General features: G+C 39.7%; 2 long non-coding RNA genes and 1 pseudogene across 3 annotated transcripts in view; 2 read left to right on the forward strand and 1 right to left on the reverse strand.

The window, feature by feature from the left end:
* LOC100622155 lies at positions 2,145–3,425 on the reverse strand (annotated as a pseudogene).
* Positions 6,739–16,718, forward strand: part of LOC110256704 — a 64,071-nt gene continuing 54,091 nt past the window's right edge. Inside the window, exon 1 of one of the 2 annotated variants that reach the window (XR_002338593.1) lies at positions 6,739–7,087. This is a non-coding gene — a long non-coding RNA (uncharacterized LOC110256704). The remainder of the gene's footprint in view (positions 7,088–16,718) is intronic. The other variant, XR_002338594.1, reaches the window with a different exon arrangement.
* Positions 8,609–10,716, forward strand: LOC110256703. Its single transcript, XR_002338592.1, has 2 exons — positions 8,609–9,191; positions 10,091–10,716. It is a non-coding gene; the product is annotated as an uncharacterized LOC110256703 (long non-coding RNA).

Genomic DNA, 16,718 nt, shown 5'->3' on the forward strand with positions numbered 1-16,718 from the left:
CCTATATTGGGTGCGTAAATATTTAAAATTATTATATCTTCTTGGATTGATCCTTTGATCATTAATTAATGTCCTTCTTTGTCCCTTAAAATATTCCTCATTTTAAAGTCTATTTTGTCTGATATGGGTATTGCTACTCCAACTTTCTTTTGATCCCCGTTTGCATGGAATATTTTCTTCCATCCTCTCACTTTTAATTTGTATGTGTCCCTAGAAATGAAGTGGGTCTCTTGAAGACAGCATATATATGGGTCTTGTTTTAGTATCCATTCAGCCAGTGTATGTCTTTTGGTTAGGGCACTTATTCCATTCACATTTAAGGTAATTATTGATATGTATGTTCTTATTGCCATTTTATTAATTGCTTTGGATTTGTTTTTGTTGCTCTTTTTTCTTTCCTTCTTCTCTTGTTCTTTTCTGCCTAGAGAAGTTCCTTTAGTATTTGTTGTAAGGCTCTTTAGTGTTACTGAATTCTCTCAGCTTTGTTTCTCTGTGAATGTTTTGATTTCTCCTTCAAATCTGAATGAGAGCCTTGCTGAGTAGAGGAATCTTGGTTGGAGGTTTTTTCCTTTCATCACGTTGAGTATATCATGCCACTCCCTTCTGGCCTGCAGAGTTTCTGCTGAAAAATCTGCTGATAACCTTATTGGGGTTCCCGTGTATGTTATTTGTTTCTTTTCCCTAGCTGCTTTCAAGGTTTTGTCTTTGTCTTTAATTTTGGTCAGTTTGATTAATATGTGTCTCAGTGTGTTCCTCCTTGGGTTTGCTTTATATGGTACTCGTTGTGCTTCCTGGATTTGAGTGAGTGATTCCTTTCCCGTGTTAGGGCAGTTTTCGGCTATTATCTCTTGGAATATTTTTTCTGTCTCCTTCTCTCTCTCTTCTTCTGGCACCCCTATAATATGGATGTTGGAGCATTTAACGTTGTCCCAGAGTTCTCTGAGACTCTCTTCATTTGTTTTCGATCTTTTTTCTCTTTTCTGTTCCGCCTCCATAATTTCCACTAATCTGTCCTCCACCTCGCTTATTTATTCTCCTGTATTCTGCTGTTAGCTGCTTCTAATGAATTTTTTATTTCAGTTATTGTATTTTGCATCTCTTCTTGTTTAAGTATTATACCTTGTATCTCTTTGGTCAGTGTTTCCTGTAAGTTATCCGTCTTTGCCTCCAGTTTCTTTCCAATGTCTTGCATCCTCTTCAGCATCAACAGTCTAAAGTCTTTTTCCTGGAGGCTGAGAATCTCCTGATCACTTAGCTGTTTTTCTGTTTTTTTTTTCTTTCTCCCTTGTCTGAGTTATAGTTCTCTGTCTTTTCATTTTTATAGGTTTTTGGTGTGGTGACCTTTTTGCAGAAACAGAGTTGTAGCCTCTCTTACTTCTGGTGTCTGCCCCCCTTGGGGCTGAAGTTGGTACAGGGGCTTGCTATAGGCTTCCTGATGGAAGGGACTGGTGTCTGATCACTGGTAGGTGGGCCTGATTCCTATCCCTCTGGTTGATGTTGCTTTGTCTCTGGGTGAGATTAGAGGTGGCTGTGTGCCTGGGGGGTCTTTTATGGCCGCACTTGGGGCATATGAAAGTTCTCAGGCTAGGGGTTGAATCACAGCTGCAGCTACCAGTCTACACCACAGTCAAGCAATATCAGATCCAAGCTGCATCTGTGACCTATACTGCAGCTTGTTACATCACTGGATCCTTAACCCACTGACCTAGGCCAGGGATCCAATCCACATTCTCACAGACACTGTACCAGGTTCTTTAACCACTGGGCCACAAGTGGAACTCCTGATTTTTTTTTTATGTGGTTAATTTAGAGGTGGTTAATTTAAAGTAAAAATTCAATAAATGTTAGCCGTTCTACTTTTTTTTTTGTCTTTTTTTTTTTTTTTCCAGGGCCACACCCGTGGCATATGGAGGTTCCCAGGCTAGAGGTCTAATCAGAGCTATAGCCGCTGGCCTATGCCAGAGCCATAGCAACATGGTATCTGAGCTACATCTGCAAACTACACCACAGCCCATGGCAATGCCAGATCCTTAACCCACTGAACAAGGCCAGGGATCGAACCTGCAACCTCATAGTTTCTAGTTGGATTCATTAACCACTGAGCAACAACAGGAGCTGTTCTACTCTTTATTGTTACACTTCAGTGAACCAAGTGCTATGATATGAGAGGAAGAAGCAAGCAAATGGTTAAAATTCAGTTTGAGGAAATAACATATATTCAATGGGCAATTTACATAAAACCATCTCACCAAAACTCAGAGTGCTCAAAGCCAATTTGCTGAATCTTCAGTTTGCCATTCACCAAATGTGTGGAGTGTAGCTTTAGTGCTTCAATAAATCTTTATTTTGTTTTTTTTTATCTCCAAAAAAGTTTATTAGCATGATTAAAAACATTTTCTTGAATAATGACAGAAGTTCTAAATATGAGAGAGCATCAGTGGCTATATCTCATAATCAATACTTGCAATTGGATGGACAGCTTTATTGCCAGTCTTCATTTTATTAAAAACTATCCATATATTTATTGATTCCATGTGAAGTCCTGACTGTTGCTTTGACTGCAAATGAGTCCTCATGCAATTAAGTGTAAAAAATATCTTCCATCATTGGAGAGTGACCTGCATTACTGAGTCAAGAGTTGATAAAAATCCTCAAAGAGTTGAGTTTTTGTTTTTAAAAAACATTACTTTCACACACTACAAAGAAATAATTAGTATTTTGGCTTTTAAAATGCCTACATGATATTCAGAATGGCAGTCCCCAAAGGTTGTCCCTTCACATAATTTAGAATGCAAACCCTCTTCTGGAGCATATGTTCATAGGGTGTACTCTGAAGACTTAAATCTCCACACATTTATACTGGTTTGAGAACAAAGACAGTATCATCCAAAACATAGTAGTCATTATACATGTTGCCTTTGCACAGGTATGGCAGTCTAGTGAGCGCTTTGATAACCAAACCAGCTTTTCTGAAAATTTCAGGCAGACTATTCACTTTTCTTCCCAATTCTGTCCCTTGAGTGCCAAAATTTCTGAGGGTTTATTCCACTGGCCACCTATGTTTTCCACATACAGATGAAAGGGTAACACCACAGCAGGGATGACCCTGTCTCTGTTTGGCTCCAAGACACTTCTAATATCTTTTAGCAAAGTCAGAGGCTATCACAGTGGTCCAGCAAATTCGAGCAGTTGATGACATCATACTGGAACCCTGTATTCTGCCACTCATTTATACCCAGCACTCTGTACTTTTTCTTCTGAAGCTGCCATATCATCATTTCCAACAGCTCGGTGGCATAAATTTCTTCAAAATGAGAGCTCATGATTTTTGTGATTTCGCCATCTCCAGCAAGAATTCTATGGGTTTTCCAGTCTGGATTAATTTTAATCAGTCTCTGAAACTAATCTGGTGAAAACACAAACATAGCAACCTACTGATAGATGTTATAGATGTAAACAGGCACTGGTGGTTGTCCTTCCTGCTGCCCATGGCCACCGCTGGTCTGCCAAGGCCGTTCATCATGTTCAGGGTGAGCAGGTGAGTGGGCTCTGCAGCATCCACGTCCTCTTCACCAGCCACACAGATGCCAGCTCAGGCATAGCCAGCCCACAAACAGTCTCATGGGGGCCATGGCTGCTCACTCAGATCACCGCCAGCCCTGGGGCAAGGAGGAGGATGCTGCCACTGTCCAGGCTCAAGCCATCGCCTTCAATAGGGATGTTAGATACCTCTGTCAGACATGTTTGCTTTTGATCACAGAATAACTTTTCTGTTTATACTAATATTTTGTGAATCTTTTAACATAGCATTTCCTGTTTTGCTGACTTTTAGAATTTTTAAAGGATTTTAAAGGCGATTTCCCAGATAGTACTTTGTATTTGTTAGAGTAACTGAACCAAAATTGTTAGTCCAAGTTTATGCCCTGATGTACAGTGAGGCCAACAAACTGAAAGGTCAGAGTTTGGAGACGTGCAAGGAGATGGGTGGCTCGTGCCTGCCCGCCCCCACCCCTCCACACACACACACACACACACACACAGCCTGAACTCTCTGATGGTTTTCAGGGAAAAGTAGGGAAAATTTGGGCTGAGGGCTTCAGGATTCGTGACTTCTTCTGACCGGTTGGTGGTGAGGTAACAGAGACGTGCTCTGGGAATCTTGTACTCAGCTTGAAGTTACCATCCTCTGTGTGAATGGGGACCTTAGCTCTGCAGAAGAACCCAGAGATACTGTTATGCATATTCCTTCAGGAGGAGCCAGGATCCTACTTTAATTGCTGCAGTATAATTTATAGATGGTTCCTCCTTTGTTTCTGCTTTCCCTTACTTCCCTGATTAGCAACTGTTTGAATTTGCTCTTTGGAACTCTGGGAAGCCTAAGAAACTGAAGGCATTATCCTGAAACTAAGAAACAGGGAACAAGGAGATCTCTTTTGGCACAGTGGGTTAGGGATCTGGTGTTGTCACTGCAGTGACTAGGATCGCTGCTGTGGCTTAGATTCTGTCTCTGGCCCAGGAATTTCCACATGCTGTGGGCTTGACAAAGAAAGAAAGAAAATAGAAAGGAAGAAAGAAAAGAACTAAAGAAATGAGGTAGGAGATAGAGGGGGGCCCCTGGGCTGAGAACAGCTGAGACTTGTTAAGCCGAGTAAATTGGGCCCTGTTTCTCTTTGACACTTCAAGGAAAAAGTTAATGGCAGGAGCTGAGCTCTGCTGGAGGAGAAAGAGAAGATGACCACTTCAGTCACTCCCTGGGTCAAGGAGACCTCCCCAATCACACATGCGCAGTAAGACTCCCAAGGGTCAAAAAGGGAGTGGGGACCGGGCCATAATAAGTCCTGATACTGTCCAAGCACCCTTTGCTCTGGAATCCATCTTTGTCAAAAGATGCACATGCATATCGGGGAGGGTGCTGTGTCCAGTCAGGTGTGAGAAATAAAACAAAAAGATAATTGGCCAAAGGTGAACAAAGACCCAGAAGAGCTAGGCTGTATAAGTAATTTATATCACCTCTCTGGTGCACTCCTCACTCGGGGATGCCCACACCTGCACTCCTCTTTAGGGTGTGCCTTACTTCTTTGCTTCTGACTTAAATAAGCTACTCCTCTGTGTGCTCTCCCACACATGGTACAGGGGCTCTAACAATAAACTTTATACCTGTTTTCACAGTTTGTGCTGCCTTGAAACATTCTCGATTTCAAGAGGGGGCAAGAATCAGGGCAATTCTGCTTCTAGCCTCTAGTTAGTTTAGTGGCCAGGGTTCCACTAGAATTATCAACCAGGCTGCCCAGGTTCAATTCCTGAGCAGAAAATTAAGAAAACTAAGATCTCACTCCAAGGTACTCACTGCTGCCTCTCCAAGATTAGAAAGAAAGAAAGGAAGAAAGGAGGAAGGAAGGGAGGGAAAGAAGAAAGAAAGAAAAGAAGCAGGAGACAGGAAAGACTTTTGAGCCCAGGAGGACACTGTAGGGCCTTAGGAAAGGGGGCAGATCCTATACCCAAATCCTCTGCTTTAGCTCCTCTCTGAAGTACCTAGAAAACAGTGTCTGATGCACATTTCCTGAGTGGTTTTACAAATGTGAAAATCCCCCCACCAAATGGAAGATGTTAACTACTTGATGACATGACCACATAGCCCACAAGCCTCCTCCTAGGGCCTAAAGATTGGTAATATTAACCCTTCTGACCCTGCCCTGTTACCTCACTATCACTCAATCACAAGATGAATCCCCTCCCCACCTCACCTGGCTTTTAGAAATGCTTTACGGAGTTCCCATTGTGGCACAGCGGAAACCAATCCGACTAGGAACCATGAGACCATGAGGTTGCTCGTTCAATCCCTGGCCTCACTCATTGGGTAAAGGATGGGGCATTGCCATGAGTTGTAGTGTAGATTGTAGATGAGGCTCAGGATCCTGCATTGCTGTGGCTGTGGTGTAGGTCACTAGCTGTAGCTACGATTCGACCCCTAGCCTGGGAAATTCCATATGCAGTGGATGACACCCTAAAAAAAAAAGCTTTACAATTTTGTTCAGAGTGTTTGGGCTTTTGGGGGAGCACAAGTCCCTTGCCTCCTGGCATGGCCCTACAATAAACCTTTCTCTGCTCCAAACTCTGACATTTCTGTATTGTTTACTAGCTTCACTGTGCATCAGGCCCATGAACTTGTGCTAACATTGTGATTAGATAAGGCTCTCAGAAATCTAGGTGTGGACTTCCTGGGCTGGTCTGGGGGCTCCTGTGGGGTCTTTGACCTGTTCTCAGTTGACTTCACTAGGCTTTTGACCTTGTGATTAACCCTCCCAGGCATCTTCATGGAATATTGTGGAATATTGTTGCACATGGCATACAGTTCAACAGAGATCAACTGTCATCATGAATGACCAACATTTTGGCATAGGGGAAGGGATGAGAGAAATTGAAACTTCTTAATAATTTCCCTTTAAGCATATACATTCCCTTTGAGAAAGGAAGAAAGAAAAGTATCTAGAGGCAAAGCAACACCTTTGTAAAAATAAAAATGAAGAAAAAAATGACTTAAATTTGGATATAACAAATACCATAGTAGGAGCTTAGATATATTTATTTGATAAATAATGAATGCAATATTCTGCTTCAAAACTCCAAGTAGAAGAAAAATGTTGTATTTTTGAAGTAGGCAAATTGGGGACGAACCATATTTGGGGGCACTTAACTTTGAATATCTCAAAAACAATGGGGAAAATGAGTAAAAAAAAAAAATTCATTGGATCCAAAAAGTAGAGGAAATAGCAAAATTCAGAGAAGTGTGGGTGTGTAAACCCTAGAGAAAAACAGGGAAAACAAAACTACAGAGCACCACATTTTTAAGCCCATCTGTAGTTAATGTTGCCTTTTTCCTTCTCTTTTTCCCCAGATGATCATTTTCGTCAGATTGCCATGTTAATCAATTGGCTTTTGGTTGTTTTCCTCTCAAGTCACCTGAAGCTTTTCTTCATGGCACCTGAAGCCGAGGTGTAGGCTAGAAGGGCAGAGGATATCTCAGTGCCTGGAAGTGGCCAAGCCTGGTTAGAGCTAAGAGTTTGCAGAAAGTCATGGAGTCTCAAAGGTAAGGTTGAAATGGAAGTAGTGGCCAGGTCATGAAACTCCCTGTTAGGCTTGCTAGAAAGTCTGACTTTTCCTTGCAGGTGATCATTGGGAGTTAAGTACTTTTAAAAGTTCATCTAGGAGTTCCCATGGTTGCTCAGTGGTTAACGAATCCGACTAGGAACCATGAGATTGCAGTTCGATTCCTGGCCTTGCTCAGTGCGTTAAGGATCCAGGGTTGCTGTGAGCTGTGGTGTAGGTCGCAGATGCGGCTCGGATGCTGCATTGCTGTGGCTCTGGTGTAGGCTGGCGGCTACAGCTCCGATTCGACCCCTAGCCTGGGAACCTCCATGTGCCACGGGAGCGGCCCTACAAAAGGCAAAAAAAAAAAAAAAAAAAAGTTCATCTAAAGTTCAGAAAAAGTCGGTTTTTCTGAGCTCGGAGCCTGCGTTCATGTTTTTCACAGCTGTATCACAAGCCTCAATACACAGGACCTGGTATATCTTGGGCTCTTACTGTTTTGACATATTTTAAAGTATAAAAGTCTCAGTGGACACCCCTTGAAGCCAAGGTTACCTTAGAGAATCTGAAATCAGAATTTAAGAATTAAAAAAAGATGTGGTTAGCGAAGTTTGATGACTTAGGGAAAGGATGAACCACAAGATCAGGCATTCGAGGGGCTGGTTTGTTGGCTTTTGCCAGTGATGTCTAAATGATGGGATGGAAACAGGGGCAGGACTGACTGGAGTTGAAAAAAAAATGTAAAGTGGGGAAGTGAAGATGTCTAGTAAAAAGCGGTTTTTGGAAGCAGCTTTATGGAGGAGGCACAGGAAAGCTGGCCATTGAGTGTGAATTCAAGGTTCTGAGAGAAAAAATATACCCCCCCGCAAAGTTGATCTGAACTTTGAATTATTGAGGGGGGATCCAGAGAAATCAGGTTTGGCCCAAACTTATTTTGATTTGCTCTGCTCTCTTGGTCTATCTCCAACACTTCCAGCTCCCCAAATATTCCCCTCACCTCCCTCAAAGCACCTGATACTGCCAAATGGGCCAGTTGAGCCTCAGACCCCAAGCAGACAGCATAAGACCCAACTATAGTGCCAACCTATTAACATCACCTCCCTTGATTTCATCTGCCCGTCAGGTCTGTTCCTCACGCTTCTTCATTTTGGTTGGTGAGGCATGATTCATGTTGGAATTAAGCCAGAAACATGTGCTCTCTCTCACCTTCATTTCAGCTATTGCTCAATTACAAACCTTTCATCTGCTTTATGTTTTTCTAGGAATTTTCCTCTTCTTAGAATCCATGGATATGCATATTATATATTTATATAGGGCCACTGTAAGATTTAAGTAAGGTAATGTACGAAAGATCTATTCTATGGGCCTGCCACATAAATTTATAGCTATTTATTTAAACAGAAAGGGGGACATGTGGACCCTTCAGAATTCAGATGAATTAATCTGAAACAGCTGTCAAGCATGTGTTGTATTTTCCATACCTGAGTATAAAATAACCTTCTCTCACACATGTGGGAAGAAAACCCTAAAAGCTTTCAATTTCCTCATCTGTAAAATGGAGGTTTGGGTTATCTGGAGAGCTGTTTTAAGGGTAAGATGAATTAGCAAATGAACCAGTGTCTGCAATCCTTGTTCACTATTAGTTTCTGGCCTCTCAGGCTTCCATTCTTAGTTCCTTAGCCAATTATATGTCGACAATGTGGATCATCTGTGAGCCTGACAAGGCTCCTGTCCTCACACAGTCTGTGGTCTATAACATACTAGGGTGACAGTGACAAGCATGAGGTCAGAGGTCACAGTGGTTTGGTCAGAAGCTCACTTTGGTCTAAACCTCTCTACTCCCAGAGTTCTCAGGCCTAAGTGGGGATAAAATAGTATCTATGTTATAAGGGTAATAAGGAGGTTAAATAAGAACATGAGATTCAGTTGGTCCTTAATGAGGAGAAGCTGGGTTTTGAAAAGGTGGGTTAGATAAAGTGATTAAGTGTGGCTGGGGTGGAGCTATGTCCAGGGTGAGCACCTCAGAGGTGTGTTTGTGCCTCTCCAGAGCTCATCAGTTTTTCTCCCAAAGACCCTGGACTGGAGACTCAGCACGGCTTCCCAGGGTGAGTTTCTTCAGTGGGAGACAGCCTAGCTGATATACTAGTGTTTTACAGGAGTCTGAGCTTTCTTTTTTTTTTTTTTTTTTTTGTCTTTTGTCTTTTTTGTTGTTGTTGCTATTTCCTGGGCCGCTCCCGCGGCATATGGAGGTTCCCAGGCTAGGGGTCGAATCGGAGCTGTGGTCACCGGCCTATGCCAGAGCCACAGCAACTCGGGATCCGAGCCGCGTCTGCAACCTACACCACAGCTCACGGCAACGCCGGATCGTTAACCCACTGAGCAAGGGCAGGGACCGAACCCGCAACCTCATGGTTCCTAGTCGGATTCGTTAACCACTGCGCCACGACGGGAACTCCCTGAGCTTTCATTTTTAAAAAATATAGGCTTATAGGTTGGAGCCAGCTCATGTCACTGGTATAATTGTCTGTGGTTGCTGTATGGTGGAATGCGGACTTGCTGAGAGGGTCAGGGATTTAAAAATGAACTTTTTGGTTACATTAAAAGGGACTTCTTGCCAATATAACTCAATAAAACTAGAAAAAAAGAAAAAGTGGAACCAACCTAAATATTCAGCAATGTAGAGGTGGTTAAAAAAAGATTTTTATATTTTAGAGATAAACATGGGCGTATTTTTGAGTGAAATGATGTATCCGGGAATCACTTCAGAATAATTTCGGATGGTGGCGCATTTGAGGAGAGGAGTAGAATGGGTGGGTGGATGAAATAAAATGGGCCAGGTGTTGCTATACATCAGAGGTGAGTGATGGGGTCATCAGGTTCATTATCTTCATCTTGTCTCTTTCAAGTATGTTTAAAATTTAACAGGATAAAAATCTTCCCCAAACCAAAAGAGCTATCATGGAAGAATTGAAGTGGCCCTGGGATTTTTTTTTTTTCTCCCTAGTTCACGAATGATGAAATACTCTGTGAAGTTCAGAAAGAATTTGGAGCTTTACAAGCCTGGGAGATGGAAAAGACTTGGGCCTGCTAGGTCTCTTATCTCAGCTCAGGAAAGCAGAAAAAGTCCCAGGCCTCCCTAACTTGGTCTGAAATAATCCCGGCGCAATCGACAAAGGCTAAAGATGGCTTAATGGGAAAAATTACCCTGGAATTTCCAAATTTAAACTTCTTCATGAAGAGCTCCTCTTCCCTTCGCAAGCAGAGATTCAGATTTGGAGTCTCTCAGTTTGCAGGGTGCGGATGGCAACCTGTAATGATACTCAGATACTTTGCTGGTTTGTGAAGATTAGATTAGTTACCTATATGAAAAAATAAAAGTGATCAAGGAATGTCTCAAACACAAATAATGGTAATTTTCTTCCCATTCCATTCCCAAATGAGGATAGTATGGAGTGATTGCTGCAGAACTAGAGGCTATTTAACACTCAGGGAATGTTATTGATCTCATCTGTACTAAGCCCAATCAATTAACTGAAAGGGTCAAAGGTCAAATCAAACCTTCAGGCCTGATAGGTATTGCTCTACTCTGCACCTTCCAGAGCCTCAGGAAGAAGGCCACTTCCCACTTGGCTCAATATAGTTCACATATTCTTGCTCAAGTGTGTTGAAAATCCTGCTCTAAGTTGCATTAATTTACATGTTTTTGATGAATCCAGTATTCTAATTCCTTTGCCCTTAAATTTTTTTCCCCCCTGGAGGCACTGAGGAATTTTTGTTTTTACAGTCTAATAGTTCTAGTAGGATATGTCTTGGAGTTAGTCTGAATTCTTTTTTTTTTTTTTAAGGCCGCACTGACTTGAGGTACATGGAGGTTCCCAGGCTAGGGGTCAAATCAGAGCTATAACTGCCAGCCTACACCACAGCTACAGCAACGTGGGATCTGAGTCTCATCTGCGAGCTACACCACAGCTCATGGCAATGCCAAATCCTTCACCAGCTGGGCAAGGCTGGGGATTGAACCCACGTTCTCATTGATGCTAGTCAGTTTCGTTAACCACTGAGCCACAACAGGAACATTGTTTTTTGATGCACAGTTTTAAGTTTTGGTATAGTTCAACTTATTTTTTCTTTTGTTGCCTGTACTTTTGATGCCCTATCTAAGAAATCATTGCCAAATCTGTTATCATAAAAATTTTGCCCTGTTTTTTTCTAGAAATGTTAGTGTTTTTTTGTTTGTTTGTTTTTGATTTGCTTTTTTTAGGGCTGCATGTGTGGCATATGGAATTTCCCAGGTGAGGGGTTGAATCATAGCTGTAGCTGCCTGCCTTCGACACAGCAACACAGGATCTGAGCCACATCTGCAATCTACATCACAGCTCACAGCAGTGCTGGATCCTTAACCCACTGAGGGAGGCCAGGGATCGGACCTGCATCCTCATGAATAGTAGTCAGGTTCGTTACTACTCAGCCACCATTGAAACTCCTAGAAATGTTAGTTTTAGTTCTTACATTTGCTTCTTTAATCCATATCAGGTAGACTTTGTATATGCTGTTAAGTGTCTGACTTCATTCGTGTGTGGATATCCAGTTTTCCTGGCCATTTTATTGAAAAGACTGCTCTTTGCCCAGCGAAAGGTCTTGGCACCCTTGTCAAAAATTATTTGAACATATATGTGAGGGTTTATTTCTGGGCTCTCTTTTATGTTCCATTGGTCTATGTATCTGTTGTATGTCAGCATCACAGCTTCGTAGTTGTGATCACTGTAGCTTTGTAATAAGTTTTGAAATCAAAGTGTGAGGAGCTGCAAGTTCTTTTTTTTTTTCCCCCCCAGAGATTGTTTTGGCCACCCAGGGTTCCTTGTGATTCCAAAAGTATTTTTCTCTATCTGTAGATTGTCATTGGGATTTTAGCAGGGATTGAATTGAATCTGTAGGTCACTTCGGGTAGTATGTACATCCTAATAGTATTTAGTCTTCCAGTCCACTAATATGTATGTGTTTCTATTTATTTGTCATCTTTTTTTCATTCAGCAGTGTTTTGTAATTTTCAGTATATGGGTCTTTTGTCTCCTTGGTTAGGTTTATTCATTATTTGAAGCTATTGTAAGTGGGATTTTTTTTTTTTAATTTCCTTTTTGGATTGTTCTTTGTTAGTGTTTAAAAATACAACTGATTTTTGTATGTTGATTTTTGTTTCCTGCAACCCTACTGAATTTTTAAATTAGTTATAATGTTTTCTCTCTCCCTCCTTCTCTCTCTATGTTTGTGGGGGTGGTGGTGGGGACTTTTCCTCCAGATGAGATCATGACATCTGTGAACAGAGACAATTTTATTCTTCCTTTCTGACATGAATGCCTTTTGAATTTATTTTTCTGACCTGATTGCTCTTGCTAGAACTTCATTACTGTGTTGAATAGAAGTGGTGAAAGCAGGCATTCTTGCCTTGTTGCTGATTTTAGAGGACAAGCTTTCAGTCTTTCACCACTGAATATTATATTTGTTGTGGGTTTTTATGTTGCTTTTATTATGTAGAGGTAGTTTTCTTCTATTCCTAGTTTGTGTTTTTATGATGAATGGGTGTTGAAAATTTTCAAATGCTTTTTTTCATCAGTTTAAATGATAATGTTTTTTGTTCTTTCTGTTAATATGGGAGGGTGTAATGGGGGGGTAATATTAAAACTGTTCTTGCATTCCAAGAATAAATCCCACTAGGTCATGGTGTAAAACTTTTAACTGTGCTGTTGAATTTGGTTGGTTAGTATTTTCTTAAGGATTTTGCATCAATAATCATCAGGGACATTGTACTGTAGTATTTTGGGGGAGGGTCTTGTTTTGTTTTCGGAGTGCTGCTGGCCTCTAAAGTGAGTTTGTGTTCTCTCCTCTCCCATTTTTTTGGGGGTGGGGGTGGGGAAAGAGTTTAAGAAGGACTGGCATTAATTCTTAAAATGTTTTGTAGAATTCTCCAGTGAAGCCATTTGGTAATGGGCTTTTCTTTATTTGGAGATTTTGGTTACTGATTCAGTCTCCTTAGTTGTTATAGGCTTGTTCAGATTTTTTTCATGATTCAGTCTTGGTAAGTTATATGTTTCCAGAACTGTATCCATTCTTCTAGGTTATCCATTTTCTTTTTTCTTTTCTTTTTTTGGTGTACATTTGTTCAGAATATTCACCTTTATCTATATGGCATGAATTGTAATGCTCTCATTTCTGATTTTTATTTGAATCGTTTTTAATCTGGTCAAAATTTGATTTCTTCAAAAAAAAAAAACTACAGTTAACTCTTGAACAACACAAGTTTGAACTGTGTGGGTCCACTTATATGCAGATTATTTTTTTTTCCAGTAACTACACAGTTGGTCCTCTATATTCATAGGGTTTGCATGAAACCCATGGGTACACAGGGTCAATGAAATTACACCATTTTATATAAAGGACTTGAACTTCCTCCGATTTTGGTATATGTGTGGACTCCTGGAACCAATACCCTGTGGATACTGAAGGATGGCTGTATTAGTTTTGTTGATCTTTTCAAATTAAAAAAAAATTAACAATTTTATCTCTCTCTGCTTTACTCTTTACTATATTCTTTTGTCTTCTAAGTTTGGGTTTAGTTCTTTAGTCTCTTAAGGTATAAAGTTAGATTTTTTTTATTTAAGATTTTAAAATAGTGTGCTCATTACAACTATAAACCTTTCTCTTAGCACTGTTTTCACTACATCTCTTTATTTTTGGTGTTATGTATTTCATTTTCATTTGTTTCAAGGTACTTTCTAATTTGCCTTTTAACTTCTTTGACCCTTTGGTTCTTTAACAGTGTATTGACTGATTCCATGGATTTGTGGATTTTCCAGTTTTCCTTCTGCTTTGATTTCTAGTTTTATTCCATTGTGATTGGAAAATATATTTTGTAAACTTTCAGTATCCTTGAATTTATTAAGACTTGTTTGTGTCCCAATATGTGATCTATTCATGCGTACTTAAGAAGAAATTATATCCTGCTCTTAAGTGTTTTGTATATGTTATGTCTAATTAGTCTGTAGTGTTGTTCAAGTCCTGTATTTCCTTATTGATCTTTTTTTTTTAATCCATTTTTGAAAAGTGGGGCATTTAAGTCTCCTACTGTTTTGCAATTGCCTTTTTCTCCCTTCAATTCTGTCAATATTTGCTTCATGTATTTGGGAGATCTGAGGTTTGGTGCATAAATATTTAAAATTGTTTTATCTCCTTCATGAATTGACCCTTTGATCATTACATAAGGTCCTTTTTTGTTTCTGAATAGTTTTTGACATAAAGTATATCTTATTGGATTAGTATAGCCACTCTTGCTCTCTTTTGGTTACCATTTATGTAGAATATCTTTTCTCTCTTTTCATTTTTAGTCTATGTGTGTCCTTAGATCTAAAGTTTAAGTCTCTTATAGACAGCATATAGTTGAATCCTGTTTTTATTATTAACTGTTCATGTAAATGCACTACAAAAATTTCCTAGTGGTTTTGAAATGCCCTTTGATTTCTGTGAAGGGGTATGTTACACTTTGAATTTGATTGTGTAGAGTAAAATTACTTCCAAAGTGATTCTAACAATTGATACCAACCCTGATTCGAGTTTCCTATTTCATTTTTATTCTTCCCCCTATTTTACCCCCATACATTTATTTTACTTTAGTGGAATGTAGTTGCTTTACAATATTGTGGTAGTTTCAGGTGTACAGCAAAGTGATTCAGTTGTACATATATTCATACTGCTTCAGATTCTTTCCCATATAGGTTATCACAGAATTTTTTTTTTTTTTGTCTTTTTGCTGTTTCTTGGGCTGCTCCTGCGGCACATGGAGGTTCCCAGGCTAGGGGTCCAATTGGAGCTGTAGCCGCCGGCCTATGCCAGAGCCACAGCAACGCGGGATCCAAGCCGCGTCTGCAACCTACACCACACCTCACGGCAGCGCCGGATCCTTAACCCACTGAGCAAGGCCAGGGATTGAACCCGCAACCTCATGGTTCCTAGTCGGATTCGTTAACCACTGCGCCATGACGGAATATTGAGTAGAGTTCCCTGTGCTCTACAGTAGGTCCTTGTTGCTTATCTATTTTCCATACAGCAGTGTGTATATGTTAATCCCAAACTCCTAACTTATCCCTCCACCTGATGTTTCTCTTTTGTAACCATAAATTTGTTTTCAAAATCTGTGTCTATTTCTGTTTTATAAATAAGTTTATTTCTATCATTTTTATTAGATTCCACATGTAAATAATATCATGTGATATTTGTCTTTCTCTGACTGACTTATATTGCTTAGTATTATAATCTCTAGGTCCATTCATGTTGTTACAAATGGCATTGTTTCATTCTTTTTTATGACTAATATTCCATTGTACCAAATCTTCTTTATCCATTCTTCTGTTGATGGACATTTAAGTTGCTTCCACATCTTGGCTATTGTAAACAGTTCTGAATGAATAGTGGGGTGCGTGTATCTTTTTAATTATTATTATTATTAATTTTATTTATTTTATAATGATTTTTATTTTTTCCACTAAAGCTGGTTTACAGTGTTCTTTCAATTTCTACTGTACAGCAAGGTGACCCAGTTACACATACATGTAAACATTCTTTTTTCTCACATTATCATGCTCCATCATAAGTGATTAGATATAGTTCCCAGTGCTATACAGCAGGATCTCATTGCTTATTCCAAAGGCAATGTTTTCATCTCTTAACCCCAAATTCCCAGTCCATCCCACTCCCTCCCCCTCCCCCTCGGCAACCACAGGTCTATTTTTTTTTCCTCATCCCCATACATTAAAATTTTTGACTATCAAATGAATATGAGCTGGATTACTTATATTTCTTCAATTATAATTGAGACTGAGTTTTTTCATCGGTCTTTTTCCATTATAGTGTGCAGGCCTAAAATAGCCAAAAAAAAAAAAAAAAAAAAGACTGTTAAATCATTTTACTCTAAAGGACATAAATCTCATTTTATCTTTATAATTTTAAAGATAGGCCTTTAACACATTATTAGACTTATTATAAATGGTATGGGGTAGGGCTTTATTTTAAGAACATCTTTTTAAAATGGTTAGTCAGTGAATAGTCATATCTTTCTAGATAATACCAATATTCCCCAATACTTTTCTCTTTCCATTTATACGTACTTCATGATCTCTAGTTGAAGAAGGTGGTCATAGTGAAATAAGAGAGACAAAATGAAGAAGAGGAAAAGGAAAAGAACAAATTTCCTGAAGTTGAATTATGCACCCCAATCAGATATTTGAAGAGAATCCCTACCTTGGTTTGGCCGCTTGAAAATAACTGAAAGAACAATTGCACTGCAAAGTGAATGTAACTGACGTAAGTGACATAGTGAAAGCCATGCATTCATATGTCTCTTTTGTTGTTGTGCAACTATTTTTAAAACATTTGTATATAATTTAAACAAAGCTTGAAATATAGTTGATTTATAGTGTTGTATTAATTTCTAATGTACGGCAAAGTGACTCAGTTATACATAATGTGTTATTTTCCATTACGGCTTATCACAGGATATTGAGTATAGCTCCCTGTGCTACACAATAGGACCTTGTTGTTTATTCATCCTATATATACTAGTTTGCATCTGCTAACCCCAAACT

This window comes from Sus scrofa, chromosome 14 (genome assembly GCF_000003025.6).
Source record: "Sus scrofa isolate TJ Tabasco breed Duroc chromosome 14, Sscrofa11.1, whole genome shotgun sequence".
Classification (NCBI taxonomy): domain Eukaryota; kingdom Metazoa; phylum Chordata; class Mammalia; order Artiodactyla; family Suidae; genus Sus; species Sus scrofa.